Source organism: Dromaius novaehollandiae, chromosome 5 (assembly GCF_036370855.1).
Source record: "Dromaius novaehollandiae isolate bDroNov1 chromosome 5, bDroNov1.hap1, whole genome shotgun sequence".
NCBI classification, from domain to species: Eukaryota; Metazoa; Chordata; class Aves; order Casuariiformes; family Dromaiidae; genus Dromaius; species Dromaius novaehollandiae.
In genome coordinates, this window is record NC_088102.1 from 43286899 (window position 1) to 43299366 (window position 12468).

The window sequence follows — 12468 nt, forward strand, 5'->3', positions numbered from 1 at the left end:
GGGCGGGTTTCAGCACTCGGGACAGCTCCCGCCCCGCCCCGCCCCGCCCCGCCCCGTCCCGCCTCCAGCCTGGGAAACCCGCCACCCCCGCAGCGCAGCCCCTCGCCCACACGGAGCGCAACTTTCGGCTTTCCCTATAAACCAGAGACAGCTTTCTTGCGTTGTGCCAATCATTTCAAGGCTACTGGTACCAAAGCAGTCTTTAAAACCAAAACAAAGCTTAGTATTGGTTCTGAGTTACGTTAGTGGCTGCTGTTTTTCTCCAAAACAGAGATCACATATTCTGTTGTCAACTGCAAAGTCCCAGAACCACAGCTATTACTAATGTCTCTGAAAATTCTTTGTATTAGATGTTTCAAAGATTTTCTGACAGTAAAAAGACAAAATTCTCAGTTTCATTTTTAAAGTACAGTAGCCAAACGGAAGCCATCCTCTGACACTTTCTTGATCATCCACACTTGCCTTGGGTTCAGGTTCTGGAATACTCCATGGTGACATGAGTCCTCCTTTTTGAGCTACGAACCTTAATATTTGGGTAATGCAGAAACACAGGAGCTGCAAAGCTCTTAAAGGCATGTTCAGCATTTTTTTTTCCCCTGTTCTCATATCTTACTTCCTCATAATGCTACAATGAATACTACAAAATCACAACCTAAATATCCACAGGGGAGACAAATTCTCTGCCAACTGGAGCTAACTACCCTGGGCACCTTACAATAGAAGACAATAATGTTCCACAAGTTTGCACTGACAAGAGGTAGGGCTTCAGCTAGGCTGAGTGCTGCTTAACCTTACAGTAGATCTCCTTCACTGCCAGTCTGCTTAAGGAACCGGGAGCAACAGTGTGTGCAAAGCAGGAAAATGTGCCTCAGTGGCATACAATATTAGAGTGCTTCCTTTCTCAGTCAGAACTCAAGTTGACCCCTAAAGATATTAAAAGAGCAGAGTAGGATGTCTGTCAAACAATAATATTGGACTGTGCAGTTTTCTAAAGAAGTACCACATGGACCTTGGTCCATGCAGTGCAGGAACTTGAAGTATCTGGATGGCTATCACCAAAGAAACAATTATATCTTCAAAAGTCAACTCCTGGCTTGATATCTGGCTTATGTTTAGTTTACTGTTGCAGACAAAATCCTGATTATCTTTTCTGTACCTCAGTACTTGCATTTTTAGACTGTTAATCTTTCATATCCATTGCAGGTTACAGCAAAACAAAATAGAACTAGAAACAGAACATCCTCACAACATTGGCTTTTAAGGGAAGAAGGATGCAACCTCCATTTGTTTACTAGTGAACATTTTACAGTGAACATTTTCCAACTAATGTCTTCATTTCACCTGTGAGATCAGCAAATAAAATAAATATGAGAAAATATCTTGTACCTGCAAAGGATATGTCTGCTGCAGAATACTCCACAGAAATGGGCCTGATCCCAAGGGCTCTACTCACATGAGTGGTCACACTGGTCATGGTTATGTCATTCTGCTGGGTCCCTCACCAGCACTACCTCAACAAGGTTGTCAGAGGCTGACACAACCATCCAAGTCTGTAACGCAGACCCTTACGGCATCTCCAGATCACTGACTTGTGTCAGCACTCCACACCACTTGGGCCTTTTTCAGGCACACTGCTTACTACAACCAGGCCCTTCCAGCCCTCATCATCTCCCTAGCTTATTTGGACTGAACATGTCCCAAGTCCCACCATAAAGCTCTCTATAAGGGCTCCCACTCATTGCCACCTTTCCTCATCTGCACTTATCTCCTTGTGCTGACATGTTGTGATAAGTCACAACTCATAAAAGTGGGAAAGGTTGAGAGGAAGTTACTGTTTAGAAAAAATCCCACAGCCTGAGACCTAGCATGTAAAAATGACTCAGTTTTGCAACCCTGTACAGACAACCAAGGCTATGCATGGAACACAATAAACAGATTCTCCTTTGTTCTGGTCCCCAACAGTACCTTAACCTAGGCAGCAGTGTACACATCTCAGTTATTATTCAGTAATCAGGAATTTCTGCAGAAAGCCCTGGTGTCTTCCATATAACCACTTAGTGAAGCCTCATTCATGCAGGCACATGCCCCAGTGTCTGTCCTGCCTGCCAGTTACTGACCTCCACCGCAGAATGTCTAACTTTGCAAGTACGCAAGCAGGGAAAATTTAGATAGGAATAATTTGCAAGACTTATTTGAAGTGAATCGTGAGAATACTGAGATACAGAAAGTACCCCATTGCCCAGAAAGTAGTGGTGACCTTGCTCATTAATTAGAAAGAAAAAGATATGACATTTTTGCTACATACATTGTTTATTTTTTTTTTAATTTAAGAACAAGGTCAAGCTCTTTTGACACATCTTTGATAAGACACTTGAGCATTCAAGCGATGATAACCCTGTAATGATGCTGCTCTTGATAGCATGACATAACTACTGATGCTTTGTAACCAATCAAAATAGACAGCCTAAAGCACTAAATGTTGCAAGAATAAATTTGTATAAAAAGTTAACAAAAATAACATGTAAAAAGGCATGTTCAAGGAGTGGTTCTTCCAAGCTTTTTCTATGGTGATGTGTATGGTGTTCAATTACTCTTTTCTTTCAAACTATTTTGAAAACAAATTAGGTAACAGGCTGAATGGAAAACAATAATTTCTAATTTTAACATTAAAGAAATGTTAACTCTTGATTTCTGCTGAAGTGAATCAGTAATGGAGACTGTGAGAAAGTCTACTTTCCCCAGGGCCAGGGACCTGCATTTGTCATTTGTTCAGTTCAGAATATAAATTGTTCTGTCTTTTCCTTCAGTCTACTGGATAAACTTTGAGATTTCCTATACCATTCCCCTCATGAGTTTCTTTAATCCTGTTTATGATCAGAAATTGTCCAGGACCCTGGTGCAAAAGCTAATGCTACCATACCTGTGTGCTGACTTCATATCAGGCACTTCTCTTTGGTGTTTAGGCCATTGCTAAGGGTTCAAAGAGTTCTCTTCGGTAACCTAAACTAGGACTGCAGATCACTCGGTTGGGCTTTTGTCTCTGTTTCTCTTCAAGGCAGCAGATTTCTGGAATAAAGTAAGACAGAATAATACCATCCATCTTTCCTCATAAGGAAATGTGTTACTATTTTATAATGCAGGAGTGGTCAATCTTTCAGTAAATTCTTCTCAATCCTCTGATAGAATAGGCATCTCAGTAATGAAGCGTACATCTAGCCTCCTGAACCAATGGTGCTTTCTACTGTTTCAGCCCCAGGTTTGTTTTTGCTATAGCACAATTTGTCCTAATAAACAGCAATAACCAAAATAGCCCTGCAAAAGCAGTAGAAAAGTAGACTATCTCACACACACACACACACACACACACACACAGGTCTTACTGTGATGAAAAAACATAGCAAAAACAAACAAAAATGTTAAGGGTATTTTACTCATGTGTCTAATGTAGGTACAATTTTGCAACGCTGCGTGATGACCAGACAGGAAGCAAAGAAAAACCACATCCTCTTTGAAACTACAAGGAGAGGATCTTTGCTTCCCCAGTGGGGCTTTTATCAACCTGAGGAAACACTCTTGTTTTTAGCTTGATTTGCTTTTTCAGTTGGGAAGGGTGACTATTAATTAATTGTGGTGTTTACTAACTAGAACCTTCTTTTTTTTTCAGTATATCAGCTAGAGGAATAGTGAATCCCATTTCACCTAAATGTTATCAAGAAACTTGCAAAAGGCTTGAAAAAAATGCCTCATGAGGACACAGGCACCTTTAGAAATGGAAATAGCAGTCTGAGATGATACTGAGAGATGGAAATCAAGTGTCTCAGGGTTTGTCTGAGGGTTTTGCTTTTCATTTTAGGGACTGCATTTCTCTCTCAGACAGATTTTGGTCAGTATCATAAAACCTTTTCCATTTCCTACTCATGCACATGGATTCCTGAAAACAATATTATCTGCAGATTTCATCATGCAAACACATCAGCAGAATTTTGGCTGAGGTTAGTAATAGATATTACGAGCTGCACTTTATACAGAAAATGCCTAATGGTAGGTTGTATGTCCCTACATAACCTAACACCTCAGTTTATTTTCCAGATTATTGTATGAGGATCAGACTTATAAAGAGGGTGAATGGCTAAATATCTGCCTGAAAAATGATGGGGATGCATCAAAGCACTCAAAATAAAAAGCCTTTTCAAATGTGGGCAACTAAAAATCAACTGTCTTCATAACTGTTTTCTATATTACATTGTATCACAATGTTCAGCTAGAGCTTTATGAGAGAGCTGAGAAATCAAATCCATCATGTCATATTTTCCTGCTCAGTTGCAGGCCAAAAACAGAGTTGGTCAACTTTCACTGTTGAAGAAGCTAAGTGCCACAGGAAAGCAAGAGGTCCTTGGTGGGGGCAAAGCTGATCTCCAGTGTCAGAAGCAGGACAGTCACAGCAGAACAGTCCTCACATCTGAGTTTGTTAGGGTGAGAGGTTTGGGCAAACTGGTTAATGAGCTGCTGGGATAAGGAAACCATCAGTGGCCAAGTTCAAACTGAACTCTTGATCTAGAGAGAGTGGGAAAGAGTAAGAGAGAGTGAAAGAGAGCAAAGGAGAGAGTGAAGGAGAGTGTACAAGCATGAGAGCCTTGAGATAACAGACTTGAGGTCAAAAAAGCATTGAAACACCGAAGACTTTGAAGTAGCTCTTTCTTCAGGTAATACATATATTCTTATATACCCTTGCCTCGTCCACACTTTACCACGAGGTGGCTCCATATGAGCTTGGATGAACAATTGATTACCAGCTTCAAAAAATGTATTGGCATTTAAATCTGTTTAATTTCCAACAGTGCTAGGTACCAAAAGAAAAAATTTTCAAAGTCTGGCCAATGAGGTGAAATAAGACAAGAGTTTGAACAGCTCTAAATTCAAAAGCTTGAATTAGAATCCAGCTCTCAGGTCCTGTATTCAGGGCTATGGGTCAGTCTTACAAACCCGGGGGGGGGGGGGGGGGTGAAGCACCAGTATAACCATGACAATGAATTCACACAAATGGGCGTATGGTATGTAACATACCTGAGTTCACTGTTTCAATCTGTGCAGCACTGGTGGAGTCACAGGACTGCACCCAGCTTCGGGCACTTACTTCAGGAAAGATAGAGACCATCTGGAACTGGAAAGAATCCAGAGGAGAGCAGCGAAGATGAACAGAGTTCTGCAAAATGTAGCCAGTGTGGAAAGCTTGAGAAAACTGGATTTGCTTAGTATACAAAGGGCTGAGAGGTTTGTGGAAAGTCAATCATAGGAAGCTTTCAAGAACGGGTTTGGGAGAGGTTATCAATGATCCTGCTTCAGCAACCTCTACCAAAAGCTTTTGAGGTCTTTGAGGTGGTTTCTTATGGACTGACCACAACTAACAGGACCTCATATGGCTGCAGAGCATGCTTGCAGCACATCCCTGTCTTCCTTGTCAGGATTCCCAAGGGATTAAGGGGCTAAATCCTCTTATCTTCCATAAGCAGCTCTAAGGTGCCTGTGGCATAGATTCCTCTTACAGAAAGCCCTACCCACTACATGGGTAGCTGCTGTTGCTTGTCCCATTAGCAAATGGGGGTGCAAGTGGCAGTGCCAGGCAGATGCAGGCTGCAGGTGGTATTGCTGGCATGCCCCTCCATTAAAATCAGGAAATTTAGCAGTGGGCTAGGGCATTGGTGCCATGAGCCAACAAAGGAGAGCTAATGAATTCTGGAATAGACAGCCTCTTGAAATTCCCTCCAGGCTCATTTTCTAAGGTTTCTGGGTGGTTTCTTTGCAAAAAGGTTACAAGGGAGTTAAATTACACATATCAGTAGAAAACTACTGAATGCCAATTTCAACTCCTGCAGCAATTCCACCAAAAACCCTTCCTGAAAAGGTGAAGTACAGGGTATCTGGCATTCCAAGCCTTTTGACAAAGATGAGTCAGATGACCGTGTGTTTATACAGCAGAATTCAAGAGCCAATGAGACCTTAATATTAATCAGTGCTTATTGTGAGCAGCCCACACCAAGGTGCAGCAGTGCCAGGGCTGCCATCCTCAGGTTTCTTGTTCCAAACACTTCCATTTCTGGCCCTTGCTGGGGTCCCAGGGGCTCTTGCACACTTCAGTAAGAGGATTCTGCTTGGACTTCCCAGTTCCCCTCTCCTAGGCTCAAGGTGTTGTGGAACCCTCTATTAGCTCTTCATTTCTCAAAGAGAGGAGAGGAAAGGAAAGTACTGTCATTATGCTCAGTAGGTTTATTCCAGATAAACTTCCATCACTAGATTCACAGCTGAGGCAATGAATGCTTGAAAGATCAAAAATTCTAGCCGATCTCCTAAAAAGAAGGATGCAGACTGTAAGCAATTGTGCTCGAGTGCAGCCCTTCAAATCTTGCATCTATGCTTTGGGCACCAAAAATTTCATCGTTGCATTTTCAGAGATGCTTGAAGATGCACTTTCCCAGACTGGTAGCACCTCCTGCCTATGCCCACCTGAAATCTCTAGCCTGGACAATCCTGTGCTCACAGCCCTTGAGTTATTCTTGCCAGTCAGTGTGCTCGAGGTACACCTGCCTCACAGCAGCAAGGCCAGGATTTTCCCCAAACTCAACAGCCACAGCAAGCAACCTCACTGTTCTGAATAGAGCACTAACCCCAGAAGTGACAAATTTTCATCTAAGGCTTTGATCTCAGGCTAAGGCAATTCAACTGCTGGAAAGCACTCCAAATACCTAGCTGTAGGATAAGCCACGTTCAAGCTCTGTTCACTCCTCTGGCTGGATTAATGTCATGCTGTGTAAGGATAAGAATCAGCTTGCCACTGCACAGTGTACAAGAAAGTGTTGCCACCCTTCTTGGAGTCCAGATATCACCCACCCTGGAGGAGTGTCCTGTGGGAGTTTCCATACACAGATAGAAATATGAAGCACTGCAGTACGACCCTGTAAAATATTACCAATAACTGAATGATACATCCCTCCCTTGCTTTCAGATAGAGATGCACACATTTGCTGTGCCTTATCCTGAGGGAGAGAGCAGGAAGTATTCTTTGATATGTTGATTGGTTTATTTGTTTATATATTTTACCCTTCAAATACCACAAGATCATTATAATCACTATGGACACCTTCTTCATCAATGATAAATTTAAACTGTGAACTGTTACTACAGGGTATGATGCATTCCCAGGTTAATGGCCTTTTATGGTACACCTAATTACACATTTGCTTTACAGTGAGCTGTCCTAAAAGACTGAAAAGCTTTTAAACTCATAAAGACTTGAGTTTATTAGAACATAAATTAGGAAAAAAATGAAGCCAAGCAAATGCAAATTGCAATACATGGTCTTTACTAAGGCTGCAGGGCTTTAAAAAATTCACATAAAAAATTTATAGAGCAGTTTACATACAAAATAAATAATTAAAATATCTATTTCAGAACTATTATTTATTCATATTATTATAATTTTAGAGACACTAAATATTCTCATCAGCTCCTAAACCTGCAGTTTGCAGAATTTAGAGGACAAGATCTGTTTCAGATGCAAACAAAACCCAAAAAAACACGTGGAATGAAAAGCTTTGGCAGAGGCTGTAACAAATGCCTAACATATAGCATGTAGTTAGCTGCCAGCAGTGAGACAGGGTACTCCTGAGAATCGCACAGCATGTAAACAAGAGCAACAGGAACTTAATGGAACAAATCCAAATTCCTACAGGGTATACATCTAAGTGGGTGTCTGGCTCTGTATAGCAACAAAAAATACTACTATGAGTAAAGGTATTGTTATGACCCTTTATTTAAAAACCACAAAACCAAAAAGGCTCTACCTGTAGTAATAGCTGCTGTGCTGCAAACCAAAATGCCAAAGCCATAATCGCAGCCTTCCAAACAGGAACCTAATGAACAGACACAAAAGATTGCCTTCAGCACCACATACTACTCTGCTACAGAATCAAACCAAAAACCTTTCAGATAATAGTGTGTTTACGTTAACTAGATTGATTTCTCCCTTTTCTTTGTTTCTTACCTAGGCTGTCATTCTGGAACTGGACAGACCCCAAAATCAATTGCTTAATGGCAGATGACAGATGGATTCTCTCCCAACTTCATCAAATTTCTATGCTTATCAAAAGCTAGAAGTTTCAAGGAGGTCCTTTACCATGTAGACACCTCTGGAGACAAGCTGTAGCAGATCTCTAGGGTGAACAAGATTTAACCCTGAAAAGAATGCTGGCTGCTAATGGAAGAGGACTTCCTGGGTTTTTTGGTTTATAATTACCTGAGGCTTCTGAGACTTGATAATACAATGGACTCAAAATGAGCTTTCTCCCTTGCCTACCATCTGAATAGAAGACGAGCTTATTTTCAGGAAAAATGCCTTCCAAACTTCCTTCACTGTGTAGTCACATCTCACCTTATATTAATATCTCACTTGCGGAGCAGGTGCTTGAACAACTTTCTCAGACAAAGGGCCTGCTTACAATAGTTGCAGTATATCCAGCAACTCGCACCTGGCAACAACCCGCGCCTGAGTAAGTCAGCATCTGCCGTGTGGTCCCCGCCAACTGTGAGAACTCAGCAGGAGACCAGGCACGCATTTCAGGTGAATACTGAAGAAGGCAGCTGGGAAAAAGGGGGCACAATGTAAGGAAGTGAGGTGGAAGTAGGGATATTAGTCATAGATTTGTAAGTATAAAAGCTTTCCCCATACTTACGCTAAATTGTAGAAATACAAACTGGAGTATGCCTACCAGGCTTTGGGCACCTATGCTAAGTTCTGCTGTGAACTCCAGCGATGACTGGACTGTAGTCCTTTTGTGGGACACCACAAACAACATGTAACAATGTCTCTGCAGAGTATGATAATGGGAATTTTTGAGAAAACCCTTTAATCATGCTAAGTTTTGATATGTCTCTAGGACAAGCTAAAAGAAGAATCCTGGAGGTTTAAAGCAACACAAGAAAATGTTCTACAGTTGTGAACAAAGGTGGTACAAATATGAGTAGTGTGGAAACCATGCTAAGCTGCCTCTGTTTCACAGACTTGATTCTATCATGTATCACACATTTTGCATTTGTTGATTCATTGTAATTTTAATCAAGAGACTAGCTGAGGTTTATGATCTCATGAGCTTTTTCTTTAAAAAGAACTCTTATTAGAAACAGCTTTGTAACAGTATACCTTCTGTGTACATTCAATACGCAGTCAAAACTTCCAGGAGAACCTCCTGAAATTTCAGATAATTCTCCTATTAGGTAAAATCTCTGCCTGTTCTAATTTAGTTCATATAAACCATATAATTATGTAAACTATTTATTAACTTTTTATTTTATACTAGAGCATGACCTAGCTTATAATTCTGGGTATGAAAGAAGGGAGATAAGAAATGCTGTGACAGGAAGAAAACATGCCAGGCTTACACCACTATAGGTGGCCATTAGTATGCTTTCTTTCCATCTATTTTCTAGTCATAGCTGTATGATAGACAAACCAAGAAAGCTGGAGACTGTAGAGCTTAAAGCTTTAGAAGTATTAATATTCTGAATACAAAAATATAATCACCTTTTAGTTTTGAGCTGGCAGGCCTCATTTGTTACAGGTAGCCGTGACGTGCACAGGTCATACTTACTTTGTTTTCTTCCCCTTGGTCAAACAAAGCTTTTCTGTAGCAGCAAACACTTCAGGCTGTGTCATTGCTTGTGTTGTTCTCCCAGCTGCACGATTTACTCTGTTCACAACTGTCCTGCTTTGAGAGGTTTTCTGAACAAGAAACAACTAATCTCTGTTTATTTGTTGTTTTAAGACTCACATTCAAATCTGTATGAAAAAATAAGACTGCTTAATAGCATTACATAATTTTTAAGTGAAGGAAATATCTGGTTAGGCGGACTACTGGTTACATTGCCTGCACTGTTGATATACACTGACCAGGTTTTGGATCTGCTATTCCTTTATGAAGAAGGTATGATGTCAGGTTTGTAGACACTTCTCCTGAAAGAATGTGTGTGTGGATATCCATAAGGATGGGAAGATGCTCCCTTATTTTCTCACTGCTAATGAGAAGACTTATAAGAAAGCTGCGAGTTTGACTTTGCAAGATTTTTTCCTCTCTCCTCCTTTCCCAGCCTAGCTCCACTTTTCCCCAAAACTGGAATGTCCGTTAATATTTGCTAATTCTTTAAACTCTTTAGAAAACCAGTGAGATACTTTCATATTAACATATCTAAGCAGAACCAATGGCTTTGAATTTATTGTCATCTAATGGCTTGTGACCTACATTATGATTTGATGGAACAGCCCAGGGTACTGTACTTTACTTTTTTTCTTTTTCTTTTTTTTTTTTAAGAATAGTTATTATTGAGAAGGATGAACAAATACATTATTGTGTTAACACACTACAGTTTGTTACACTAACCAAAAACGAAACATAACAATGGTTGTTTCATGGGCAAATATGATATTAAAATCAGAAGATTAATAGGCTCAAATGACTGGACTACCAATTGCAGACAACAGCTTATTAAATGGACATATAGGATTCGACTAGAACAAGTTCCTTTCAGCCACCTGTTTCCAGCATCTGTTTTGCTTTATGGTGTGAAAACATGCAGCTATTCTCAGGGCAGGGGCAGCTCCTGCTCTGGTGGGAGCGGAGTTTCTTCCTACCAGAACTTCACGCACTTTGCTAAAGGTTGCTCTGTGATTCTGTGTTAAGTGACGTGCAATGGTTATAACGCAGTGACAGTGACAGGTAACTAAGGGTTACAACATTAACAAGTTTGCTGCTGCATTTTTTTTCTTTTTTTTCTTTTTTTTCTTTTTTTTTCTTTTTCTTTTTTTTTTTTTTAACTAAGCTTTAAATACCTTCGAAATTTCTAGTGCACCTATGCGCCTGTGCCGTATTCCTCAGTGGGGATTTTGCTGGGACTTCTCAGACTTGTAGAGATGGACAGATGGTAACTCAATCTGAGCATAAAGAGAGGCCTGTAAGAGAATGTTATAACATCCTTTACAAGGTAATGGCCATTCTCCTCTTTTACTAGCAGTTAACAACAAAATAATCTTATCTTGCATTACCTTATAATGAATAACTTACACTGTTGCTGTTTTGTTTATTCTCCTTTTAAAGCTTTATTATACACACATGCACACAACTCTGCTACAAAATTTTCTGTTGAGATCCCCTACCAGCTAAAAAGAGTAGTAAAGCCACCATTGGTGAGCTGCTATAGTAATACTGCTATCACAAAGAATATGTGGTCTTTAAAGAGAGGAATATATTTTATTAGACTAACTAACATAAACGGGAAACAGCAAACCTGCCTCTGGATGTGTAAACCTCCTTCAGGTCCCTGCAAAACTCCCTAAAAAGGGCTTGTCTTCCCCAAAACATGTCAATTTTTCCAATTGATGTTCTCTAGCCTAATAAAATCTATTGCCTTTTCTACACTCCCCGCCTTGCTTATATTCTCAGCTTGGAGCATCACAGGTAAAACAAAATTGCTATTATTATGACAAGGTTAAATTCTAGAACGTTTACCATTACATTAGCAGCTGGTTGTTAAGCACTGAAATTGGCAGCTTTACATCATTCAGAAATGGTTCTCAAACAGTAATCTACAAAAAACTGCCAAAAACAGAAAAGGATGTTGTGATGGTAAAAGAAGAAACATACGTGTCAGATATATGCCCATAGCTCAGGACTCCAATTTAGCTATTTTAATTTGTAGACATTATGCCTGCAATTTGTGGCTCTGAGGTATTCTCAAGCCCACAGAGACAGGAATGTGGTAACTTGGTCTGAGCATGAAAGGATGCCTGTAGGAGAATGTCACAAGGTCCTTTACAGAGTGATGGATTTTTTTTTTCTGTTTCCCAGCAGATAAGAACTTAATATTCTCATTTTGTTAGTATTATCTTGATAACCATAACCTTGATAACTGTTCTTGTATGATATTGCTCTCTAAAACATCTGTTGTTATACGTACGTACACACACACATCTTCTGCAAAGGTTTTTTGTTTTTTTGAGAATTGCACCAACTAAACAGCAGTACAGCTGCCAGTAGTTCAGGGAAATGTACTGCTGGCAATTTCCTATAGGTAAACACCAAAAACTTGAAAATCTGTCATGAAAAGTTAGAGCTTTTTCTGCATCAAAAAATAGCCTCTTGTTACTGACCTCTGTTTGCAATGAATAAATTAGCCATCACTTTTCTATTGCCTGCATTGCCTTAATTTTGACAGAAGTCATTTTCAGTTTCCTCTGCCTCTGCACAACTAAAAAGTGAAAAAGTCATGTGAACTTCAGGGGCCCCAGGGAGACATGAGCAATCCTCTGTTGGGGGATAGCAGGGCTGTGGAGACACCAAAGATGGCGGTGGCAAGGGTAGGATCCAGAACTATGAATCCCTCTGAAGAAAATCACGAGCTATTTTTTAAAAATTTGTTTCAGTG